This window comes from Rutidosis leptorrhynchoides, chromosome 11, assembly GCF_046630445.1.
Source record: "Rutidosis leptorrhynchoides isolate AG116_Rl617_1_P2 chromosome 11, CSIRO_AGI_Rlap_v1, whole genome shotgun sequence".
Lineage (NCBI taxonomy): Eukaryota > Viridiplantae > Streptophyta > Magnoliopsida > Asterales > Asteraceae > Rutidosis > Rutidosis leptorrhynchoides.
The window spans coordinates 267,653,183-267,678,784 of record NC_092343.1 but is presented as its reverse complement, the minus strand read 5'-3'; positions in this window follow the sequence as shown (position 1 = coordinate 267,678,784).

Here is a 25,602-nt window from a genome sequence, read left to right as displayed (position 1 = left end):
TCGTTGCGCCGTTTGTCGGTATAGCTCTTTTGACGACTTCGGGCCGTCCTAAGCCTATCTCTGATTTGAACGATTTTCTCGGTTGTTTCATGAATGAGTTCGGGTCCGGTGATTTGTGTGTCGCCTACTTCGGCCCAACAAAGAGGTGAACGACATTTTCGACCATATAAAGCTTCGAATGGTGCGGCGTTAATACTCGCGTGATAACTATTGTCGAGAGACGAGAATGTTCAAGAGCTCGTGTGAAACGTTTTCAACCTTGAGAGCCTCATCTTGGGCTACCCGAATTTGGCTATTAAGGTTGGTGTGGATGGTGATGTTTAAAGCTCGGACACGAAGAGGCACCGCTCTTTATTTTCGACTTAAGGCATCGGCTACTACATTTACCTTTCCGGGATGGTAACTAAGCTCACAATCATAATCGTTTAAAGTTTCAATCCACCATCGTTGTCTCATGTTTAGTTGTTTTTGATCGAAGATGTGTTGAAGGCTTTTGTGATCGGTGAAGATGGTACTTTTGGTTCCATAAAGATAGTGTCTCCACATTTTAAGTGCGAAGACAACGGCTCCGAGTTCGAGATCATGTGTCATATAGTTTCGTTCATGAATTTTGAGTTGTCGAGAAGCGTAAGCAATGACTTTCATTCGTTGCATCAACACACACCCAAAACCATGTTTCGAGGCATCGCAATACACAACAAAATCATCGTTGCCTTCGGGAAGTGACAAGATAGGAGCGGTGGTTAGCTTCGTTTTCAAGATTTGAAATGCGGATTCTTGTTCGGTTGCCCAAATGAATTTCTTTCCCTTGTGAGTTAACGCAGTTAGAGGACGAGCAACCAAAGAGAAATCCTTGATGAATCTACGATAGTATCCGGTGAGACCCAAAAATTGACGAATGTGAGTAGGAGCAGTAGGAGTCTCCCATTTACTAATGGCTTCGATTTTTGATGGAATTACTTTAATACCTTGATCACTTACAACATGACCAAGAAACTGAACTTCCTTCAACCAAAATTCACACTTGGAGAATTTGGCATAGAGTCGTTATTGTCTTAAAAGTTCAAGCACAAGTCGGAGATGTTCCTCGTGTTCTTCTTCATTTTTAGAATAGACCAAAATATCATCGATGAACACGATAATGAATTTGTCAAGGTACGGTTTGCACACGCGGTTCATAAGATCCATGAACACTGCCGGTGCATTAGTGAGACCAAATGGCATGACAAGGAATTCATAACTACCATAACGAGTTCGGAAAGCGGTTTTGGAGACATCTTCCCCCTTAACCCTTAATTGATGATAACCCGAGCGGAGATCAATTTTCGAATATACACAAGACCCTTGTAGTTGATCAAAGAGGTCATCGATGCGAGGAAGAGGATATCGGTTCTTAACCGTTAATTTGTTTAGTTCACGATAATCAATGCACATTCCAGGGATCCGTCTTTCTTTTTAACAAACAAAATCGGAGCGCCCCAAGGTGAATGGCTAGGTTGGATAAAACCATGATCAAGTAGTTCTTGGATTTGACTTTGCAATTCTTGCATTTCGGATAGAGCAAGTCTATATGGTGCACGTGCTATGGGTGCGGCTCCCGGAATTAGATCGATTTGGAATTCAACCGGTCGATGAGGTGGAAGACCCGGCAATTCATCGGGAAATACATCGGAATAGTCACTAATAATTGGCACATCATCGATGTGCTTCTCATCGGACTCGACTTTCTTAACGTGAGCAAGGATCGCAAAACAACCCTTACGGAGTAGTTTTCTAACTTTAAGGCACGAAACGAGGTTGAGACCGGTGCAACTCTTATCGCCATAAACAATCAAAGGTTCACCATTCTCGATAGGAATTCGGATTGCGTTAAGATCACAAAGGATGTGAGATTTCGTTTTGGCTAGCCAATTCATACCAATTATTACATCGAAGCTTCCTAGTTCCATGGGTATCAAGTCAATTTCAAATTCATTACCCAAAATGTTTAATGTGCACCCCCGGTAATATGTTTCGGCACTCAATAGTTTCCCGTTGGCCACTTCAATGGTATAAGTGGTATCTAGTGGGAGTGGTGGAGTGCTAAAAGAATGAATCAAAGTCTTGGATACAAAGCATTTATCGGCACCCGAATCGAATAAACAAGTAACATAAGTTTTGTTGAGAAGAAACGTACCCGTGACTAATTCATTGTCATCTCGGGCTTCCTCGGTGTTGATGTTTAAAGCTCGGCCGCGCGTATTGGGGTTATCTTTCTTCTTCGGGCATGCATTTCTATAATGGCCCGTTTGGCCACATTCATAACAAGTGCCCGTTTTTGGTGCATTGGGCCCCTTTCGAGCGATGGGGGCAACACTTTTACACTCATTGGCCTTATGACCAACTCCTTGGCACCGGTGGCAAATTAACTTGCCACATTCACCAAAGTGATGTTTGTTGCATTTGTTGCAAAGAGGTAGGTTCCCGGCATAACCCTTCTTGCCGTCGGAGGTGTAAGGCTTCTTAGCAAAGTTGTTGTTGCTTGATTGGGGGGCTTCCCACTTTCTTTTATTGTTACTCGACTTATCCTCGGCTTTAGGTGCCGGCACTATAATTTTGTCCACCGTTTCTATCAATTTGCTGGCCATGTTCAAAGCTTCTTGATGATTAGTGGGTTTGGATGACATTACTCCGTGTTTGATGCTCTTTAGAAGACCATCCATGTAAAGTTCAACCCTTAAAGCTTCGGGGTTCACAAGATTTGGGCACATCAAGGCTAGTTCGAAAAATCGTTGATTATAAGCCTTGAGATCATTTCCGACCGCCTTTAAAGTTCTTAGCTCTTGTTCGAGCCTTCGGGTTTCTTCACGAGGGAAATATTCGACAATCATCTTTTCCCTCAAGTCTGCCCAAGAGAGGGCGTGAGCTTCATCGGTACCCACCGATTGTACATAGGTGTTCCACCACGTGATGGCGATGCCGGCAATGGTGTGGGTGGAATATTTGACTTTATCTTGGTCTCGACAACCGCTTATGCTAAAAACAGCTTCCGTTTGTTCGAACCATCGAGTGAGTACAACCGGTCCCCCAGTTCCATCAAAAGTGTGAGGTTTGCACCCCATGAAGGCTTTGTAGGAGCACCCTTCGCTTGAGGTACCGGCCCCTTGATTGTTGTTGTTGTGGTTGTTGTTATTGTTGGAGGAGTGATCGGCCATGGTCGCTTCCACGGCGGTGGCTATCATTTGTTGTAGAGCTGGTTCGGGAGTCTCATGGCATGGCACACGACGAGGAGGCATTGTTCCTTCAAAACACAAGAATACCGTTGATTAGTATTTTCAATAATACTAATCATGATATGGAATAAGGATAGAGAGAAAAATTTTCCTTGACTTGCCTTAAATTCTTTATGCCACAATATCGGAACGTTCATATGAGTCACCGTAATATAATCCCGAAAATTATATTACCCTAATTCATATGTGCATTCGACATCATTTCATATAGTCAAGGTGGCGCGTCAATCAAATTAAACAACGTGAGGTTAAGATGAAACAAGAGTAGATATGAGTAGAAACGTTCGAGTATAATGCACAAGTAGTCAAGTAATTCCTACTTCAAGTCTATATGCCGGTTGTAGTCTAGACTCACTAATGTACCCTATGACTTGGGTTGACACCAATGAACTCTAAATCCCTACAACCAACGCTCTGATACCATCTATAGCGACCCGACAAAATCATCATTGATGGCACCGTCTACTTAGGTCCCGTTACGTGGTCATAAGTCTTTAAAACGACGTTTGACCAAAAGTATGTCGCATTCATTTCAAAAGTCAAGATGTTTCAAGGTTTACAAGGTAGTTCGACAACTAGTTACATAACAAAGTTTAAAGTACAATTTAAACATATGCGATACAAATGAAAGTAGCCAAAAGACGCTCCATGTATGCATGTTTACTCGACATCCAAGCAAGTATCAAAAGTAATGAGCGGAAGCATGTATCACACAAATGTTCAAGGACCTGAGAAAAACATAGAAATCTGTCAACGAAAACGTTGGTGAAATCATAGGTTTGAGTAAGTAAGTACAAATGAACCACAAGATTTGCAACGATGATATAATAGTAATACATTCCAAAAGTTTGTTTCACGAGCACCCAATTATCAATGCTTAACATTCCTTCCATAGAACCCCATCACAATAGTGTTAGAACATACACTGTTTCTCGAAAATATATTTCATTTGTAAATGGTAGCGAACCGTTTGAATGAGGGTTTGTCAAACCCATATGGCCATATAACATAAGTTCTCGCTTACACCCGGCAAGTGTAACTAATGATAATCGAATTGAGGATTTTTGTTCAAACTCGTATGTAGAATGTTTGTTTTCCTGTACTTGTGTTCACTTAGTAAAAAGAAACGTTTATGTTTTCTCATCCCAAATGTAAGTGTAAAAGAGTAAAAGTGGGACTATGATCTCACCTTGAGCGCAAGAGCAAATAAGTACTTCGACGAGTAACGTGTGCAAAGAACAATGCTAGTCTTGACCTAAACAAATTGGTTGTATCAATAACGATAGTCACGATTGGTCAAAGATGTTCAATTAGTCCTATGGCTCGTTAAGACTCGATCATAATAGCATGTGAATCAAATTGTCATGTTTCATGCAAGGTACAAGTATAAAAGCATGTTAGAACGATTGCACAAACATTTGGTTAAGTTTGATTAAAAGTCAACTTAGGTCGGGTCAAAGTCAACGAAAAAGTCAACACGTTCGGGTCGGGTCCCGAACTATTTTTCTGAGGTTTTTAATCATATATGAGCATGTTAGAATAAGTTACATGTGAATCGGAGGTCCATAGCATAGCAAATATTTTCCGTAAAATGACCAACGAAGACAGAAGCCTGCCAGTGTATCTGGACGGCGCCCAGATTGTCTGGATGGCGTCCAGCTTTGAAGGCTGAGACGGCATCCAAAGATCTGGACGGCGTCCAGCTTTGAAAACTGGGACGGCGTCCAAGGATCTGGACGGCGTCCAGGTCCGTATTCAAGTCTGATGCAGAAAACTCCTAAGTGCACGAACCAAAAACCAAACTAACACATTTTATGATCCGCAAACAACCAAAACATGTATCTTACATCATCGGAAAGGTATTTTGACGAGAAAAACGAATAGACACATTTCAACAAGTAATTCAACACTTACAACAACCCAAAATCACATTGAATGCTCAATCATTTAATGCATTCAAGTTCATAAATGCAAATCAATGATTCGGCAACCAATTTACATGAATGATATGCCGCCTCGAAGGTAATCAAGCATACAATACAACCTAATACTTACTAATAACATTTCATGTCATTCCAAGCATCAAAAGTCTATTTCACGTTCATCAAACCTTAACCCAATTTCACCAAAATCACTAATCAAGTTCATGAAGTTTTCTAAAGAAACCTACGCATCAAATTGAAGCTAGTGATACTAGGAACACATTTAATACTTGCACTTTATCATAACAACAACATTAAATCATCCAAAACTCAAAATCAAACACACACTATTCATGTTCATGCTAGTTACATTAAAACAACGAGATCGAGCATATAAATCATATATTCATGTTAGACTTGAGCCATAGACACTAACTAATAACTTTATAAGTTAAAAACATCAAGAACACAAAATCTAGTGATTTTAGAAAGTTACCCAAATGTAATGAAATTAGTATGGAATCGAAGAGGAAGTTGCAAGGATTCCAAAAATGTAATTTGTTTTGCAAAACACCCGCTAGCTCGGATTTGGATGATGATTCTTGTTGGTGTTCTTTGAGAGAAAAAGGAAGTAGTAAAAGATGAGGATGAAAATGAATGGATGAAAGGGGTTTGACCCTTTGACCTAGTCAAGGGTTTGTGAAAGGACCCGTTCATATACATTATAAACGATTCACAATAGTTGATTACATTGCGAGGTATTTGACCTCTATATGATACATTTTACAAACATTGCATTCGTTTTTAAAAGACAAACTTTCTTTACATCGAAAATTGTCAGGCATGCATACCATTTCATAATATCCACTATCCAACTATAAATTAATTTAATAATAATCTTTGATGAACTCAATGACTCGAATGCAACGTTCTTCGAAATATGCTATGAAAGATTCCAAGTAATATCTTTAAAATGAGCAAATGCACAGCGGAAGATTTCTTTAACACCTGAGAATAAACATGCTTTAAAGTGTCAACCAATAGGTTGGTGAGTTCATTAGTTTATCATAATCATTTATTTCCATCATTTTAATAGACCACAAGAATTTCATTTCCAGTTCTCATAAATATACGTCCCATGCATAGAGACAAAAATAATCATTCATATGGTGAACACCTGGTAACTAACATTAACTAGATACATATAAGAATATCCCCTATCATTCCGGGATCCTCCTTCGGACATGATATAAATTTCGAAGTACTAAAGCATCCGGTACTTTGGATGGGGTTTGTTAGGCCCAATAGATCTATCTTTAGGATTCGCGTCAATTAGGGTGTCTGTTCCCTAATTCTTAGATTACCAGACTTTAATAAAAAGGGGCATATTCAATTTCGATAATTCAACCATAGAATGTAGTTTCAATTACTTGTTTCTATTTCGTCAAACATTTATAAAAGCGCATGTATTCTCAGTCCCAAAAATATAAAGGGTAAAAAGGTAAATGAAACTCACAATACTGTATTTCGTAGTGAAAATACATATGACGTCATTGAACAAGTGCAAGGTTGGCCTCGGATTCACGAACCTATATTAAGTATATATATTTATATGATGGTCAATATCTGTCTAGCAATTTAGGTCAAACTGTAGTGTATCACAATCCTGATGCTCGAGACTAACATGCAAAAGTCAACTTGATCCAAAATGATTTCCAAAATCTATACATGATTATTATATAACTTAAATATAGTCATTTTATATATTTAAATATTTAGTAAATTTTATTAAAGTGTTAGAACATATCAATGCTTAACATTCCTTCCATAGAACCCCATCACAAGTAAATTTAAATATCAATGCTTAACATTCCTTCCATAGAACCCCATCACAATAGTGTTAGAACATACACTGTTTCTCGAAAATATATTTCATTCGTAAACGGTAGCGAACCGTTTGAATGAGGGATTGTCAAACCCATATGGCCATATAACATAAGTTCTCGCTTACACCCGGCAAGTGTAACTAATGATAATCGAATTGAGAATTTTTGTTCAAACTCGTATGTAGAATGTTTGTTTTCCTGTACTTGTGTTCACTTAGTAAAAAGAAACGTTTATGTTTTCTCATCCCAAATGTAAGTGTAAAAGAGTAAAAGTGGGACTATGATCTCACCTTGAGCGTAAGAGCAAATAAGTACTTCGACAAGTAACGTGTGCAAAGAACAATGCTAGTCTTGACCTAAACAAATTGGTTGTATCAATAACGATAGTCACGATTGGTCAAAGATGTTCAATTAGTCCTATGGCTCGTTAAGACTCGATCATAATAGCATGTGAATCAAATTGTCATGTTTCATGCAAGGTACAAGTATAAAAGCATGTTAGAACGATTGCACAAATATTTGGTTAAGTTTGATTAAAAGTCAACTTAGGTCGGGTCAAAGTCAACGAAAAAGTCAACACGTTCGGGTCGGGTCCCGAACTATTTTTCTGAGGTTTTTAATCATATATGAGCATGTTAGAATAAGTTACATGTGAATCGGAGGTCCATAGCATAGCAAATATTTTCCGTAAAATGACCAACGAAGACAGAAGCCTGCCAGTGTATCTGGACGGCGTCCAGATTGTCTGGACGGCGTCCAGCTTTGAAGGCTGAGACGGCATCCAAAGATCTGGATGGCATCCAGCTTTGAAAACTGGGACGGCGTCCAAGGATCTGGACAGCGTCCAGGTCCGTATTCAAGTCTGATGCAGAAAACTCCTAAGTGCACGAACCAAAAACCAAACTAACACATTTTATGATCCGCAAACAACCAAAACATGTATCTTATATCATCGGAAAGGTATTTTGACGAGAAAAACGAATAGACACATTTCAACAAGTAATTCAACACTTACAACAACCCAAAATCACATTGAATGCTCAATCATTTAATGCATTCAAGTTCATAAATGCAAATCAATGATTCGGCAACCAATTTACATGAATGATATGCCGTCTCGAAGGTAATCAAGCATACAATACAACCTAATACTTACTAATAACATTTCATGTCATTCCAAGCATCAAAAGTCCATTTCACGTTCATCAAACCCTAACCCAATTTCACCAAAATCACTAATCAAGTTCATGAAGTTTTCTAAAGAAACCTATGCATCAAATTGAAGCTAGTAATACTAGGAACACATTTAATACTTGCACTTTATCATAACAACAACATTAAATCATCCAAAACTCAAAATCAAACACACACTATTCATGTTCATGCTAGTTACACTAAAACAACGAGATCGAGCATATAAATCATATATTCATGTTAGACTTGAGCCATAGACAGTAACTAACAACTTTATAAGTTAAAAACATCAAGAACACAAAATCTAGTGATTTTAAAAAGTTACCCAAATGTAATGAAATTAGTATGGAATCGAAGAGGAAGTTGCAAGGATTCCAAAAATGTAATTTGTTTTGCAAAACACCCGCTAGCTCGGATTTGGATGATGATTCTTGTTGGTGTTCTTTGAGAGAAAAAGGAAGTAGTAAAAGATGAGGATGAAAATGAATGGATGAAAGGGGTTTGACCCTTTGACCTAGTCAAGGGTTTGTGAAAGGACCCGTTCATATACATTATAAACGATTCACAATAGTTGATTACATTGCGAGGTATTTGACCTCTATATGATACATTTTACAAACATTGCATTCGTTTTTAAAAGACAAATTTCTTTACATCGAAAATTGTCAGGCATGCATACCATTTCATAATATCTACTATCCAACTATAAATTGATTTAATAATAATCTTTGATGAACTCAATGACTCGAATGCAACGTTCTTCGAAATATGCTATGAAAGACTCCAAGTAATATCTTTAAAATGAGCAAATGCACAGCGGAAGATTTCTTTAACACCTGAGAATAAACATGCTTTAAAGTGTCAACCAAAAGGTTGGTGAGTTCATTAGTTTATCATAATCATTTATTTCCATCATTTTAATAGACCACAAGAATTTCATTTCCAGTTCTCATAAATATACGTCCCATGCATAGAGACAAAAATAATCATTCATATGGTGAACACCTGGTAACCGACATTAACTAGATACATATAAGAATATCCCCTATCATTCCGGGATCTTCCTTCGGACATGATATAAATTTCGAAGTACTAAAGCATCCGGTACTTTGGATGGGGTTTGTTAGGCCCAATAGATCTATCTTTAGGATTCGCGTCAATTAGGGTGTCTGTTCCCTAATTCTTAGATTACCAGACTTTAATAAAAAGGGGCATATTCAATTTCGATAATTCAACCATAGAATGTAGTTTCAATTACTTGTGTCTATTTCGTCAAACATTTATAAAAGCACATGTATTCTCAGTCCCAAAAATATAAAGGGTAAAAAGGTAAATGAAACTCACAATACTGTATTTCGTAGTGAAAATACATATGACGTCATTGAACAAGTGCAAGGTTGGCCTCGGATTCACGAACCTATATTAAGTATATATATTTATATGATGGTCAATATCTGTCTAGCAATTTAGGTCAAACTGTAGTGTATCACAATCCTAATGCTCGAGACTAACATGCAAAAGTCAACTTGATCCAAAATGATTTCCAAAATCTATACATGATTATTATATAACTTAAATATAGTCATTTTATATATTTAAATATTTAGTAAATTTTATTAAAGTAAATAATATAAATCATTTGTTAATAAATAAAAATTATATTAAAGTTTATATATTATAAAAATATACTTTTATATCTTAAGTAATAAAATTTATAAAATTCACTTAATATCATAAAAATATAGTGGTATGTATTATTAATGTAATTATATTACGTGTGGTCAAAATATCTTTGTATCACATATCTATTTGATAAAATAATATTGATAATAATAATAATAAGTAAAAGTAGTATTATTTTGTAATAATAATAAGTATTATTATAATAATAACAATGTTTATATTTACTAATTGTTATAATAAAATTGATAATTCTAATCATGATAATATTAGTAATAACAATACTTTTTAATATTAACTATATTAATATTAAGATAATAACTCTATTTTATCATAATAATACTAAAATGAAAATAGTAATGATATTTCATGATATTTTAGTAAAAATGATAGTTTTAATATAAATGATATTTTTAGAAATAATAATAATGATAAAAATAATGAAATCGATATTTTTTCTCTTAAATCAATATCTTACAATATTTTAATTTCATCATGATACCCATACTCATTATTTCCTGATCGATTTGTTCAATAGCTTTTAGTTCTCTTTTATATCGCATTCATAATAATGATAATAATAGTAATCATAATAATTAGGTGTTACTAATATTAGTTTTAATTATAATAATATTAGTGATAATAAATATTATGATGATAATACTAATAACTATTTTAATGATGATAATAATAATAATACTAATTATAACTTTAACGATAATAACAATAGTAATAATAATAAAATAATAATTTTTAATGATAATACTTTTTATTGATAATGATAATAATAATAATAATAGTAATAATAATAATTAGATAAAAACTAGAACGACGATAATAACGACGATAATAATAATCATTTTTTTAATAAAATACAAACTTCAATTGACTATAACTTCTAATCCGTTCATCGAAACCGTTCGATATCTAAATGAAAAGTTCTTAATTTTTCGCTAGCTTTCCAACGACATGCATATCTTATACCTTATCTCAACCGCATATGTAACTAATTCAGGATTTAACATAATCTATCTAATGGCAATATCAAAAGTACAAGCATGCATAATCCTATATACTCGACCACTAGTCAGGGATATATTATTAATATATAAAAGTTAATTTATGAGTACTCACGTATCAATATTGAGATTCAATATTGCAGGAAAGGTACGTAAACGCGACGGAGATGATAAACACTAGGTTGACCTTTGACTCATGATCATAAGTCCCAAGCAATACCCATAACCTCCATAGCTATAACCCATAATTTCCTTAGCTCTATCCCGCTCAAAAAACCCGTTTTGAAATAACTCGCTCATGACATCGTCGTAGTATTTTATGTATAACAATACTAATAATAATAATAATAATACTAATAATAATAATAAATATAATTATAGAGAGAATGTGAGAGATAGGTAGTTAGAAAACAATTATGATCGATCATATATATATAGGTATATAATAATATAATAATATAATATAATATTAAAATAAATAAAAAACATGTTAAATAGTGAGCCGCCACAAAAATATGACGACACAACATTACACGTTTCGCGTAGATAGGTACGCGATCCGCGTATGGTGTCTTCATGAAAGTTGTAGATTTTTGAGTTACGGACGTCTGGACACCGGAATTACCCTTTTTCGAGTAAGTATGATTTAGTTATGATTTTTCTCGTGAAAGTGCGCATGCTTAGTGATTTCCATCATTTTAACTTGCGATCTTGAGATGAAATGTTATAGTCTTTTGGTGCCCATTAGAAATCTTTATTTTATCTTTATTTTTATTTTCATATCATTGAAAATCCATAAAAACATTTTATAATCAAATTCTATTATATCGAAAGAATAAAAATATTTTCGTACGTTTGAAACTAAATCAAATAATACTATAAGGTTTAGTTTTTCCAAAACTACTTATATACAATATCATTTTATTAAAAGGTTTAAATAATAGAAATTGTTATATCATAAAACATTTTCATTTCATAAAGTAAAATCATATAATATATAAGTCATAATGGATTTCTAGTTTTTACTTACAGTTTATTCGTAAATCGCAGGGTTAAGTCCAATGGACAATTAAACGTATGAAATTGTTTTAAATCAACATATCCATTTGCTTACCTTGTCGACATCCATTTACATTGTGACGACCCGTAAATTTCCGACCAAATTTAAACTTTAATCTTTATAATTCCGACACGATAAGCAAAGTTTGTTAAGTTAAATCTATAGAATTTTAAACTGTATTCATACATTCATTATAACCTCGACCAAATTCCGACGATTCATGAACCGTTATATATAAATAGATATGTATATGTATATATATATTATAACTTGAGAATATTAATAAAGTATTAAACGTATAATACTTTACACGAACGTATTTGTTTCAATATGATTTTTGACGAAATTAAAAAAATATATATATTAAATGATTGAATTATCAGAAACATTGAATTATGATTACAAGTCTCTGTTGAGAGGTCCACTATGATTTGAGAAAATCTATTCCTCTTAACGATATTCAGAATAATTTGTAAAGCTATTTACGAAAGTTAGACAAAAGTTAGTGGAGAATTGGTTTCCATAATATTCTATTAATCTATTTTCAAACGTACAAAGACGTTTTTAGTTTAAAAAGAACTTTATTATTAAAACGTATATAACTTTTATAAATATCTAAAATCACTTTTGACAACTCATCACTTAACCAGTATAATAAATATAACGATATTTATATTTTATTTCATTAAATATATATAACGATTTAAATTAATATTATATATATTTATACGCGTATTATATATACATAGTTTTATACTTTTACTATACTTTAACTTTACCTTTACTTTACTTTTACTTTACTTTAACTTTAATAATTCACTTTAATAATTCATACTTTAATAATTCACTTTAATAATTCACTTTAATAATTCATACTTTAATAATTCACTTTAATAATTCATACTTTAATAATTCACTTTAATAATTCATACTTTAATAATTCACTTTAATAATTCATACTTTAATAATTCACTTTAATAATTCAAAAATCTATTATAAATAGAATTCAATAGGTTTCATTATTTCATAGAAACTTGAAAATATATTTCTCTAAACTCTCTCAATCGATTTATATATATATATATATATATATATATATATATATATATATATATATATATATATATATATATATATATATATATATTTGCTCTGTATTATTTCAAGATATTATTAGTATACATAAAATATTACGACGGAGTGCTGTCCGAGTGATTTCAAAATAGTTTTTTTTGAATGAGTCGAAGCTAAGGAAATTATGGGTTATAGCTATGGAGGTGATGGGTATGGTTCATGGGTATGCTCGTAAGGTCAATCTAGTGTTTATCATCTCCGTTGCGTCTACGTACTTTCCTGCAATATTGAATCTCAATATTGATACGTTCGTGAATCCGAGGCCAACCTTGCACTTGTTAAATGACGTTATATGTATTTGTACTACGAAATACAGTATGGTGAGTTTCATTTGCTCCCTTTTTAATTGCTTTTGCAATATATATTTTTGGGCTGAGAATACATGCGCTGTTTTATAAATGTTTTACGAAATAGGCACAAGTACTAAAACTAATTCTACGTGGGTTTAAACCAGAAATATACCCTTAGCTTGGTAACATTAAACTACTTGTCTATGTACGGTAGGCGCGAATCCTAAAGATAGATCTATTGGGCCTGACAAACCCCATCCTGACTATGGGATGCTTTAGTACTTCGAGGTTATTTTAAACACACCTGATCTGGTGTACTTCAGAGGGTAAAACATGAATGTTAAGGCTTGTTACCGGGTGCCTACAACTTATAGAATACTTTTATACACTTGCGAGTGTACATATATTTATAAACGGAAATCTTGTGGTTTATTAATATATTGAAATAATTCTTATGATAAACCTATGAACTCACCAACCTTTTGGTTGACACTTTAAAGCATGTTTATTCTCAGGTATTAAAGAAATCTTCTGCTGTGCATTAGCTCATTTTAAGGATAATACTTGGAGTCATTCATGGCATATTTTGAAAGACGTTGCATTCGAGTCATTGAGTTCATCAAGATTATTATTAAGCCAATTATAGTTGGATGTATTATGAAATGGTGTGCATGCCATCAACTTTCGTTGTAAAGAAATTTTGTCTTTTAAAAACGAATGCATTGTTTGTAAAATGTATCATATAGAGGTCAAATACCTCGCGATGTAATCAACTATTGTGAATCATTTATAATGTATATGAACGGGTCCTTACAGTTAGTATCAGAGCGGTGGTCTTAGCGAACCAGGTCTGCATTAGTGTGTCTAACTGATAGTCGTTAGGATGCATTAGTGAGTCTGGACTTCGACCGTGTCTGCATGTCAAAAGTTTTGCTCATCATTTTTGTCGGAAATTACCTGCTTATCATTCTTAGTCTAGACACATCTTATTGCATTGATTGCATGAATAGTGTATAGATAAAATTCATATCTTAGCGTATCTGCTAATTCATATCTTAGCGTATCTGTTACTGTAAACTTTGTCTGACATATTCCGTAAATTCCTCCGTAATCTACGAAACCTTTTGCTCTATATAATTAGAATACCACCCGATAGCCTGAAAATCATTTCATATTGAAAAATTCTTTATTCAATCGTACGAAATGGAATTCGTCATTAGTTCAAGTCCCTCGGATTCCGAAATGGAATCCCACTCAAGTTCCGAAAGTAGTGTGACCGGAATGGATCAACAAATTAGTCATCATCTATTCTGGATGAATTGGGGATGGGTTCGTAGCCTCCTTAATCATTGGAGACAAGAAGAAGGTGATCCCTTCCATCCACCACATTGCCCTCTTGGCGAAGAACCTGAAGTACTTACCGGCGAACTTATCCAAAACACCATTTTCTCTCTTATTTCTAGAGTATCTCGTCACGATTACATACTACACCAAATTCTAGATTTTATTTATCCGCTCGTCCGAACCGACAATCACCCCGGTGTAATAGAAGAAGTCAACGAGCTTCGTGCTCGGGTAGTGGCTTTGGAGAATATGGTGCAAAGGTTACAAACACCAGCAGCAGCACCAGCAGCATAAACAGTACCACCATCAGCAACACCAACAGTATCATCACCACCACCAACAACAACATCCACATCCTACACCACAACATCACAATCTGTATCTCAAACATCAACGCCATACGCCCTGTAAATATCCAGGAATATCAACAACAACAAACGATGAAGTATTAATTCATAAACTTCATTGAAGATATATCTCTGCGGCAGTTATGTAATCTCCAAAATCTTAGAGATTATTTAATTCTGACCGTAAATCGGATGAGTGAACGGAGATGGTAGAGTAGAAACTTTGATCGAAAATGGTGTACGATTTACAAGCTAGAATTGTTTTACCAACAGCATCAACAGGACCGTAGCATCATCAACACAGTCAGTGCCACCAGTATCGTCAGAATCAACAGCACCTGTAACATCACAAACTCTGTCAGTTCAAGAATCATTGTGGACATCATTACGAATCAACAACAAATATATTGTATCAATGAGTTATGAAGTATTAACTCATTTCCAATCGAAAGATTTATATGTATATTTTATATGTATAAATTTTTAAACCATAATAAATCTTCCCGTACTAAGCTATTATGTGTGAATCTTAACTACTCAGTTAATTCATATTACAAATATGCAATGATGTACGTCCTTCGTCCACAACTTAACCATCGTTAATTACAATCTCTATCTCAATTCAATAAAATTCCAATTCATAATAAATCAAGTGTATTATTTGAATATATGTTTGATTTTACACTTTCATCCTCGATGTACTCGAAACTTTTCAAATAACATCATTCGTACCTTGCGAAGTTCACAAGAATTTCACGAAAACCAACAAATAACAAAGTAATGATTCATAATTTCAATATTATTGAAGAAATACTTATGCAATTTATAAAGTTTTAGGGATTACTCAATTCTAGTTCCAACCATAAAACAAATGAGTTTAATTTAATATTACTCATTAAATCTATATTACATCTAAAGAAAATATACACATATATTTTCATAAAGACTGTAATAAACTTCTTTTGTACAAAATATTAATTGTGAAATTTTTTTTTAACGGGTAGGTAATACCCGAGAGATATATAAATTCACAATTAATATATTACATTTTTCGAAACTGATTCAGCAATCATCAACTATACTCCATACTTTCACAACAATATCCATTCTTTCATATAAATCAAAACAATCATACTCATTCAAATTCAATTACATATTCTGATTTTGAAATTGCATAATTCAATTCGAAACATAACCAGTATCATCAGTCTTAGATTCCTATATCTTTCAAAGCTATACTTTGACTTCAAAACTGTGTTAGAACATCATATGTATTAACGATTACAATATGTGCTCAAACCCTTCGAAATTCCTGAAGACACTTCAACTAAGGAACAATCGAGATGATGATCCAACCACATGTTACCCACAGTTATTGAAATGTCCCGTTCTTATTAATTAAAAACGTTCCATATTAATTGATTTCGTTGCGAGGTTTTGACCTCTATATGAGACGTTTTTCAAAGACTGCATTCATTTTAAAACAAACCATAACCTTTATTTTATCAATAAAGGTTTAAAAAGCTTTACGTAGATTATCAAATAATGATAATCTAAAATATCCTGTTTACACATGACCATTACATAATGGTTTACAATACAAATATGTTACAAAAAAATAAGTTTCTTGAATGCAGTTTTTACACAATATCATACAAGCATTGACTCCAAATCTCGTCCTTATTTAAGTATGCGACAGCGGAAGCTCTTAATAATCACCTGAGAATAAACATGCTTAAAACGTCAACAAAAATGTTGGTGAGTTATAGGTTTAACCTATATATATCAAATCATAATAATAGACCACAAGATTTCATATTTCAATACACATCCCATACATAGAGATAAAAATCATTCATATGGTGAACACCTGGTAACCGACATTAACAAGATGCATATATAAGAATATCCCCATCATTCCGGGACACCCTTCGGATATGATATAAATTTCGAAGTACTAAAGCATCCGGTACTTTGGATGGGGTTTGTTAGGCCCAATAGATCTATCTTTAGGATTCGCGTCAATTAGGGTGTCTGTTCCCTAATTCTTAGATTACCAGACTTAATAAAAAGGGGCATATTCGATTTCGATAATTCAACCATAGAATGTAGTTTCACGTACTTGTGTCTATTTTGTAAATCATTTATAAAACCTGCATGTATTCTCATCCCAAAAATATTAGATTTTAAAAGTGGGACTATAACTCACTTTCACAGATTTTTACTTCGTCGGGAAGTAAGACTTGGCCACTGGTTAATTCACGAACCTATAACAATATATACATATATATCAAAGTATGTTCAAAATATATTTACAACACTTTTAATATATTTTGATGTTTTAAGTTTATTAAGTCAGCTGTCCTTGTTAGTAACCTACAACTAGTTGTCCACAGTTAGATATACAGAAATATATCGATAAATATTATCTTGAATCAATCCACAACCCAGTGTATACGTATCTCAGTATTGATCACAACTCAAACTATACATATTTTGGAATCAACCTCAACCCTGTATAGCTAACTCCAACATTCACATATAGAGTGTCTATGGTTGTTCCGAAATATATATAGATGTGTCGACATGATAGGTCAAAACATTGTATACGTGTCTATGGTATCTCAAGATTACATAATATACAATACAAGTTGATTAAGTTATGGTTGGAATAGATTTGTTACCAATTTTCACGTAGCTAAAATGAGAAAAATTATCCAATCTTGTTTTACCCATAACTTCTTCATTTTAAATCCGTTTTGAGTGAATCAAATTGCTATGGTTTCATATTGAACTCTATTTTATGAATATAAACAGAAAAAGTATAGGTTTATAGTCGGTAAAATAAGTTACAAGTCTTTTTTGTAAAGGTAGTCATTTCAGTCGAAAGAACGACGTCTAGATGACCATTTTAGAAAACATACTTCCACTTTGAGTTTAACCATAATTTTTGGATATAGTTTCATGTTCATAATAAAACTCATTTTCTTAGAATAACAACTTTTAAATCAAAGTTTATCATAGTTTTTAATTAACTAACCCAAAACAGCCCGCGGTGTTACTACGACGGCGTAAATCCGGTTTTACGGTGTTTTTCGTGTTTCCAGGTTTTAAATCATTAAGTTAGCATATCATATAGATATAGAACATGTGTTTAGTTAATTTTAAAAGTCAAGTTAGAAGGATTAACTTTTGTTTGCGAACAAGTTTAGAATTAACTAAACTATGTTCTAGTGATTACGAGTTTAAACCTTCGAATAAGATAGTTTTATATATATGAATCGAATGATGTTATGAACATCATTACTACCTCAAGTTTAGTAGGTAAACCTACTGGAAGTGACAAGAAATGATCTAGCTTCAAAGGATCTTGGATGGCTTGAAAGTTCTTGAAGTAGGATCATGACACAAAAACAAGTTCAAGTAAGATTTTTACTCGAATTAAGATAGTTTATAGTTTTAGAAATTGAATCAAAGTTTGAATATGAATATTACCTTGAATAAGAAAGATAACCTACTGTATATAACAAAGGTTTCTTGATCTTAGATGATTACTTGGAATGGATTAGAAAGCTTGGAAGTAAATTAGTAAACTTGAAGGGATTTTTGAAGTGTTCTTGAAGTGTTCTTCCTATGATGATTATAGCTTGATTCTTGAAGTGATTTTTGATGAAGATGATGATTAACTACTGGAAAAATACGTTCATAATAGTGTGTGTGTGTGTGTTGAGAGAGAATTAGAAAGAGAATTGGAAGTGAAATGGAGTGAATGATGAGTGGTAATTGGTGAGTGGTGAGTGGGGTTAAAAGGAGTTCTAGTTAGTTGACTAGCTCATGGTAGAAGTTAAAATTGATTAGTCATACATGACATAATCAATAGTGGAATCTCATGCTAGTTCCTATTGGTATATACCCCTAGTAAGTACGTTTTGAAGCTGTGTATAATATGGGTAAGAATACGACTAGAATTCTTGATGAAAGAAAAGAATGGGAAAGTAACTGTAACCATTTTCGTTAAGTATGAGTGTTTTGATATATGTCTTGAAGTCTTCCAAAAGTATTTTAATACATCTAAATACACTACATGTATATACATTTTAACTGAGTCGTTAAGTCATCGTTAGTCATTACATGTAAGTGTTGTTTTGAAACCTTTAAGTTAACGATCTCAATTAATGTTGTTAACCCATTGTTTATTATATCTATTGAGATGTTAAATTATTATATTATCATGATATTATGATATATTAATATATCTTAATATGATATATATACATTTAAATGTCGTTACAACGATAATCGTTACATATATGTCTCGTTTCAAAATCCTTAAGTTAGTAGTCTTGTTTATATGTATATAACTCATTGTTAATATACTTATGGAGATACTTACTTATCATAATCTAATGTTAACCATATGTATATCCATATATATATTGTCATGTTGTTTTTACAAGTTTTAACGTTCGTGAATCGCCGGTCAACTTGGGTGGTCAATTGTCTATATGAAACATATTTCAATTAATCAAGTCTTAACAAGTTTGATTGCTTAACATGTTGGAAACATTTAATCATGTAAATATCAATCTCAATTAATATATATAAACATAAAAAAGTTCGGGTCACTACAGTACCTACCCGTTAAATAAATTTCGTCCCGAAATTTTAAGCTGTTGAAGGTGTTGACGAATCTTCTAGAAATAGATGCGGGTATTTCTTCTTCATCTGATCTTCACGCTCCCAGGTGAACTCAGGTCCTCTACGAGCATTCCATCGAACCTTAACAATTGGTATCTTGTTTTGCTTAAGTCTTTTAACCTCACGATCCATTATTTCGACGGGTTCTTCGATGAATTGAAGTTTTTCGTTGATTTGGATTTCATCTAACGGAATAGTGAGATCTTCTTTAGCAAAACATTTCTTCAAATTCGAGACATGGAAAGTGTTATGTACAGCTGCGAGTTGTTGAGGTAACTCAAGTCGGTAAGCTACTGGTCCGACACGATCAATAATCTTGAATGGTCCAATATACCTTGGATTTAATTTCCCTCGTTTACCAAATCGAACAACGCCTTTCCAAGGTGCAACTTTAAGCATGAACATCTCTCCAATTTCAAATTCTATATCTTTTCTTTTAATGTCAGCGTAGCTCTTTTATCGACTTTGGGCGGTTTTCAACCGTTGTTGAATTTGGATGATCTTCTCGGTAGTTTCTTGTATAATCTCCGGACCCGTAATTTGTCTATCCCCCATTTCACTCCAACAAATCGGAGACCTGCACTTTCTACCATAAAGTGCTTCAAACTCTCAATGCTTGAATGGTAGCTGTTGTTGTAGAAAAATTCTGCTAATGGTAGATGTCGATCCCAACTGTTTCCGAAATCAATAACACATGCTCGTAGCATGTCTTCAAGCATTTGTATCGTCCTTTCGCTCTGCCCATCAGTTTGTGGATGATAGGCAGTACTCATGTCTAGACGAGTTCCAAATGCTTGCTGTAATGTCTGCCAGAATCTTGAAATAAATCTACCATCCCTATCAGAGATAATAGAGATTGGTATTCCATGTCTGGAGACGACTTCCTTCAAATACAGTCGTGCTAACTTCTCCATCTTGTCATCTTCTCTTATTTTCAGGAAGTGTGCTGATTTGGTGAGACGATCAACTATTACCCAAATAGTATCAAAACCACTTGCAGTCCTTGGCAATTTAGTGATGAAATCCATGGTAATGTTTTCCCATTTCCATTCTGGGATTTCGGGTTGTTGAAGTAGACCTGATGGTTTCTGATGCTCAGCTTTGACCTTAGAACACGTCAAACATTCTCCTACGTATTTAGCAACATCGGCTTTCATACCCGACCACCAAAAATGTTTCTTGAGATCCTTGTACATCTTCCCCGTTCCAGGATGTATTGAGTATCTGGTTTTATGAGCTTCTCTAAGTACCATTTATCTCATATCTCCAAATTTTGGTACCCAAATCCTTTCAGCCCTATACCGGGTTCCGTCTTCCCGAATATTAAGATGCTGCTCCGATCCTTTGGGTATTTCATCCTTTAAATTTCCTTCTTTTAAAACTCCTTGTTGCGCCTCCTTTATTTGAGTAGTAAGGTTATTATGAATCATTATATTCATAGATTTTACTCGAATGGGTTCTCTGTCCTTCCTGCTCAAGGCATCGGCTACCACATTTGCCTTCCCTGGGTGGTAACGAATCTCAAAGTCGTAATCATTCAATAATTCAATCCACCTACGCTGCCTCATATTCAGTTGTTTCTGATTAAATATGTGTTGAAAACTTTTGTGGTCGGTATATATAATACTTTTGACCCCATATAAGTAGTGCCTCCAAGTCTTTAATGCAAAAACAACCGCGCCTAATTCCAAATCATGCGTCGTATAATTTTGTTCGTGAATCTTCAATTGTCTAGACGCATAAGCAATAACCTTCGTTCTTTGCATTAATACACTACCGAGACCTTGCTTTGATACGTCACAATAAATCACAAAATCATCATTCCCTTCAGGCAATGACAATATAGGTGCCGTAGTTAGCTTTTTCTTCAATAACTGAAACGCTTTCTCTTGTTCATCATTCCATTCAAATTTCTTCCCTTTATGCGTTAATACAGTCAAGGGTTTTGCTATTCTAGAAAAGTCTTGGATGAACCTTCTGTAGTAACCTGCTAGTCCTAAAAACTGGCGTATGTGTTTCGGAGTTTTCGGGGTTTCCCACTTTTCAACAGTTTCTATCTTTGCCGGATCCACCTTAATACCTTCTTTGTTCACTATGTGACCGAGGAATTGAACTTCTTCCAACTAAAATGCACACTTTGAAAACTTAGCGTACAATTCTTCCTTCCTCAATACTTCTAACACCTTTCTCAAATGTTCACCGTGTTCTTGGTCATTCTTTGAGTAAATAAGTATGTCATCAATGAAAACAATGACAAACTTGTCAAGGTATGGTCCACACACTCGGTTCATAAGGTCCATGAACACAGCTGGTGCATTAGTTAAACCAAACGGCATGACCATAAACTCGTAATGACCGTAACGTGTTCTGAAAGCAGTCTTTGGAATATCATCTTCTTTCACCCGCATTTGATGATACCCGGAACGTAAGTCAATCTTTGAATAAATAGACGAGCCTTGTAGTTGATCAAATAAGTCGTCGATTCTCGGTAGTGGGTAGCGGTTCTTGATGGTAAGTTTGTTCAACTCTCGGTAGTCGATACACAACCTGAATGTACCATCTTTCTTCTTGACAAACAAAATAGGAGCTCCCCACGGTGATGTGCTTGGTCGAATGAAACCACGCTCTAAAAGTTCTTGTAATTGGCTTTGCAGTTCTTTCATCTCGCTGGGTGCGAGTCTTTAAGGAGCACGAGCTATTGGTGCAGCTCCTGGTACAAGATCTATTTGAAATTCAACGGATCGATGTGGGGGTAATCCCGGTAATTCTTTCGGAAATACATCGGGAAATTCTTTTGCGACGGGAACATCATTGATGCTCTTTTCTTCAGTTTGTACTTTCTCGACGTGTGCTAGAACAGCATAGCAACCTTTTCTTATTAGTTTTTGTGCCTTCAAATTACTAATAAGATGTAGCTTCGTGTTGCCCTTTTCTCCGTACACCATTAAGGGTTTTCCTTTTTCTCGTATAATGCGAATTGCATTTTTGTAACAAACGATCTCTGCTTTCACTTCTTTCAACCAGTCCATACCGATTATCACATCAAAACTCCCTAACTCTACTGGTATCAAATCAATCTTAAATGTTTCGCTAACCAGTTTAATTTCTCGATTCCAAAATATATTATCTGCTGAAATTAATTTACCATTTGCTAATTCGAGTAAAAAATTTACTATCCAAAGGCGTCAATGGACAACTTAATTTAGCACAAAAATCTCTACTCATATAGCTTCTATCCGCACCCGAATCAAATAAAACGTAAGCAGATTTATTGTCAATAAGAAACGTACCCGTAACAAGCTCCGGGTCTTCCTGTGCCTCTGCCGCATTAATATTGAAAACTCTTCCGCGGCCTTGTCCATTCGTGTTCTCCTGGTTCGGACAATTTCTAACAATGTGGCCCGGTTTTCCACATTTATAACAAACTACATTGGCATAACTTGCTGATAAGGCTAAAAATGAACACATATTTCATTGCATTATCCCCCAAGAGAGACAAGATTTTAGTTGCAATTGTTCCATTTTCAAGTAATATTCGTTTATATTAAATAAGTGCGAAGACAAAAGGCGAAAATGACGAATTGAAGACAGAAAGGTCCAAAAAGCTAAAAAGTACAAGATTCAATTAAAAAGGTTCAAATTATTGATAAAGAACGTCTAAAAATGACAAGAGTACAAGTTACAAAACGCAAAGTACACGATATAAAATTGTACGAAAGGACGTTCGAAAATCCGGAACCGGGACATGAGTCAACTCTCAACGCTCGACGCAACGGTGTAAAAATTACGAGTCAACTATGCACAAGAATAAAATATAATATTTAAATAATTCATAATAAGAATAATATTAAATAATAAAAAGTTGTTAATTGAGCATAGTTCAGGGGTCGTAAATGAAAATTTCAATTCTAATTTCGCCTATAAAAGGCTATGTAATCGTAATGTTGGATCATCTTTTTTTCTAATCTTAAATCTATATATCCTTTTATACCTTTTTCTACCTTTTTCTCATATATCCTTCGATGATCAATATCAAATATCAATATCTATATTTATTATTCTCTATCATAATGTTAATGTAATAAGATATAACAATAATCTTAATTTTAATTTTAAATTATAATAATAATAAGATTTATGATAGAGATCGTTTGAGTGTATAAGTCGAAATTCTGTCCGTGTAACGCTACGCTATTTTTAATCATTGTAAGTTATGTTCAACCTTTTTACATTAATGTCTCGTAGCTAAGTTATTATTATGCTTATTTAAAACGAAGTAATCATGATGTTGGGCTAATTACTAAAATTAGGTAATTGGGCTTTGTACCATAATTGGGGTTTGGACAAAAGAACGACGCTTGTGAAAATTAGACTATGGGCTATTAATGGGCTTTATATTTGTTTAACTAAATGATAGTTTGTTAATGTTAATATAAAGATTTACAATTGGGCGTCCCTATAAATTACCATATACACTCAATCGGACACGATGGGTGGGGTATTTATATGTACGAATAATCGTTCATCTAACCGGACACGGGAATGGATTAATAGCCACTAGAATAATTAAAACAGGGGTGAAATTATGTACAAGGACACTTGGTATAATTGATAACAAAATATTAAAACCTTGGGTTACACTCAGTCGACATCCTGGTGTAATTACTAAACAAAGTATTAAAATCTTGTTACAGTTTAAGTCCCCAATTAGTTAGAATATTTAACTTCGGGTATAAGAATAATTTGACGAGGACACTCGCACTTTATATTTATGACTGATGGACTGTTATGGACAAAAACCAGACAGACATATTAAATAACCCAGGACAAAGGACAATTAACCCATGGGCATAAAACTAAAATCAACACGTCAAACATCATGATTACGGAAGTTTAAATAAGCATAATTCTTTTATTTCATATTTAATTTCCTTTATTTTATATTTAATTGCACTTCTAATTATCGCATTTTTATTGTTATTGTATTTAATTGCACTTTTAATTATCGTACTTTTTAATTATCGCAAGTTTATTTTATCGCACTTTTATTATTCGCAATTTCATTATCGTTATTTACTTTATGCTTTAATTTAAGTCTTGTATTCATTTTTAATATTTTACATTTGGTTTTAACTGCGACTAAAGTTTTAAAATCGACAAACCGGTCATTAAACGGTAAAAACCCCCCTTTATAATAATAATATTACTTATATATATATATTTGTATTTTTATAAAAGTAAACTAATATAGCGTTAAGCTTTGTTTAAAAAGATTCCCTGTGGAACGAACCGGACTTACTAAAAACTACACTACTGTACGATTAGGTACACTGCCTATAAGTGTTGTAGCAAGGTTTAAGTATATCCATTCTATAAATAAATAAATATCTTGTGTAAAATTGTATCGTATTTAATAGTATTTTCCTGCTAAAATATAAGCTATTTCGTATACCACGCTGCAAACATCAAGTATTTTTGGCGCCGCTGCCGAGGACTCGAAAAACGCTATATTTTTAAAACTATATTTGTATAAATATATATAAGTATTTTGAGTGTATAAGGCTAAAAAGGAATTTTGTATACAACGAACCCGGTGTTAAATTTACAATTGGACGTATTTAATAAAAACTTATTCTAGTAATATAAATATAAATATTAACGCCTACTACAATTAATCCTAGACTTGTCCTCATGGCCACTTACGTTCATCAAATCATGTAAATAAATGGTGTTAAAATATTCAAATTAGGAGGTCA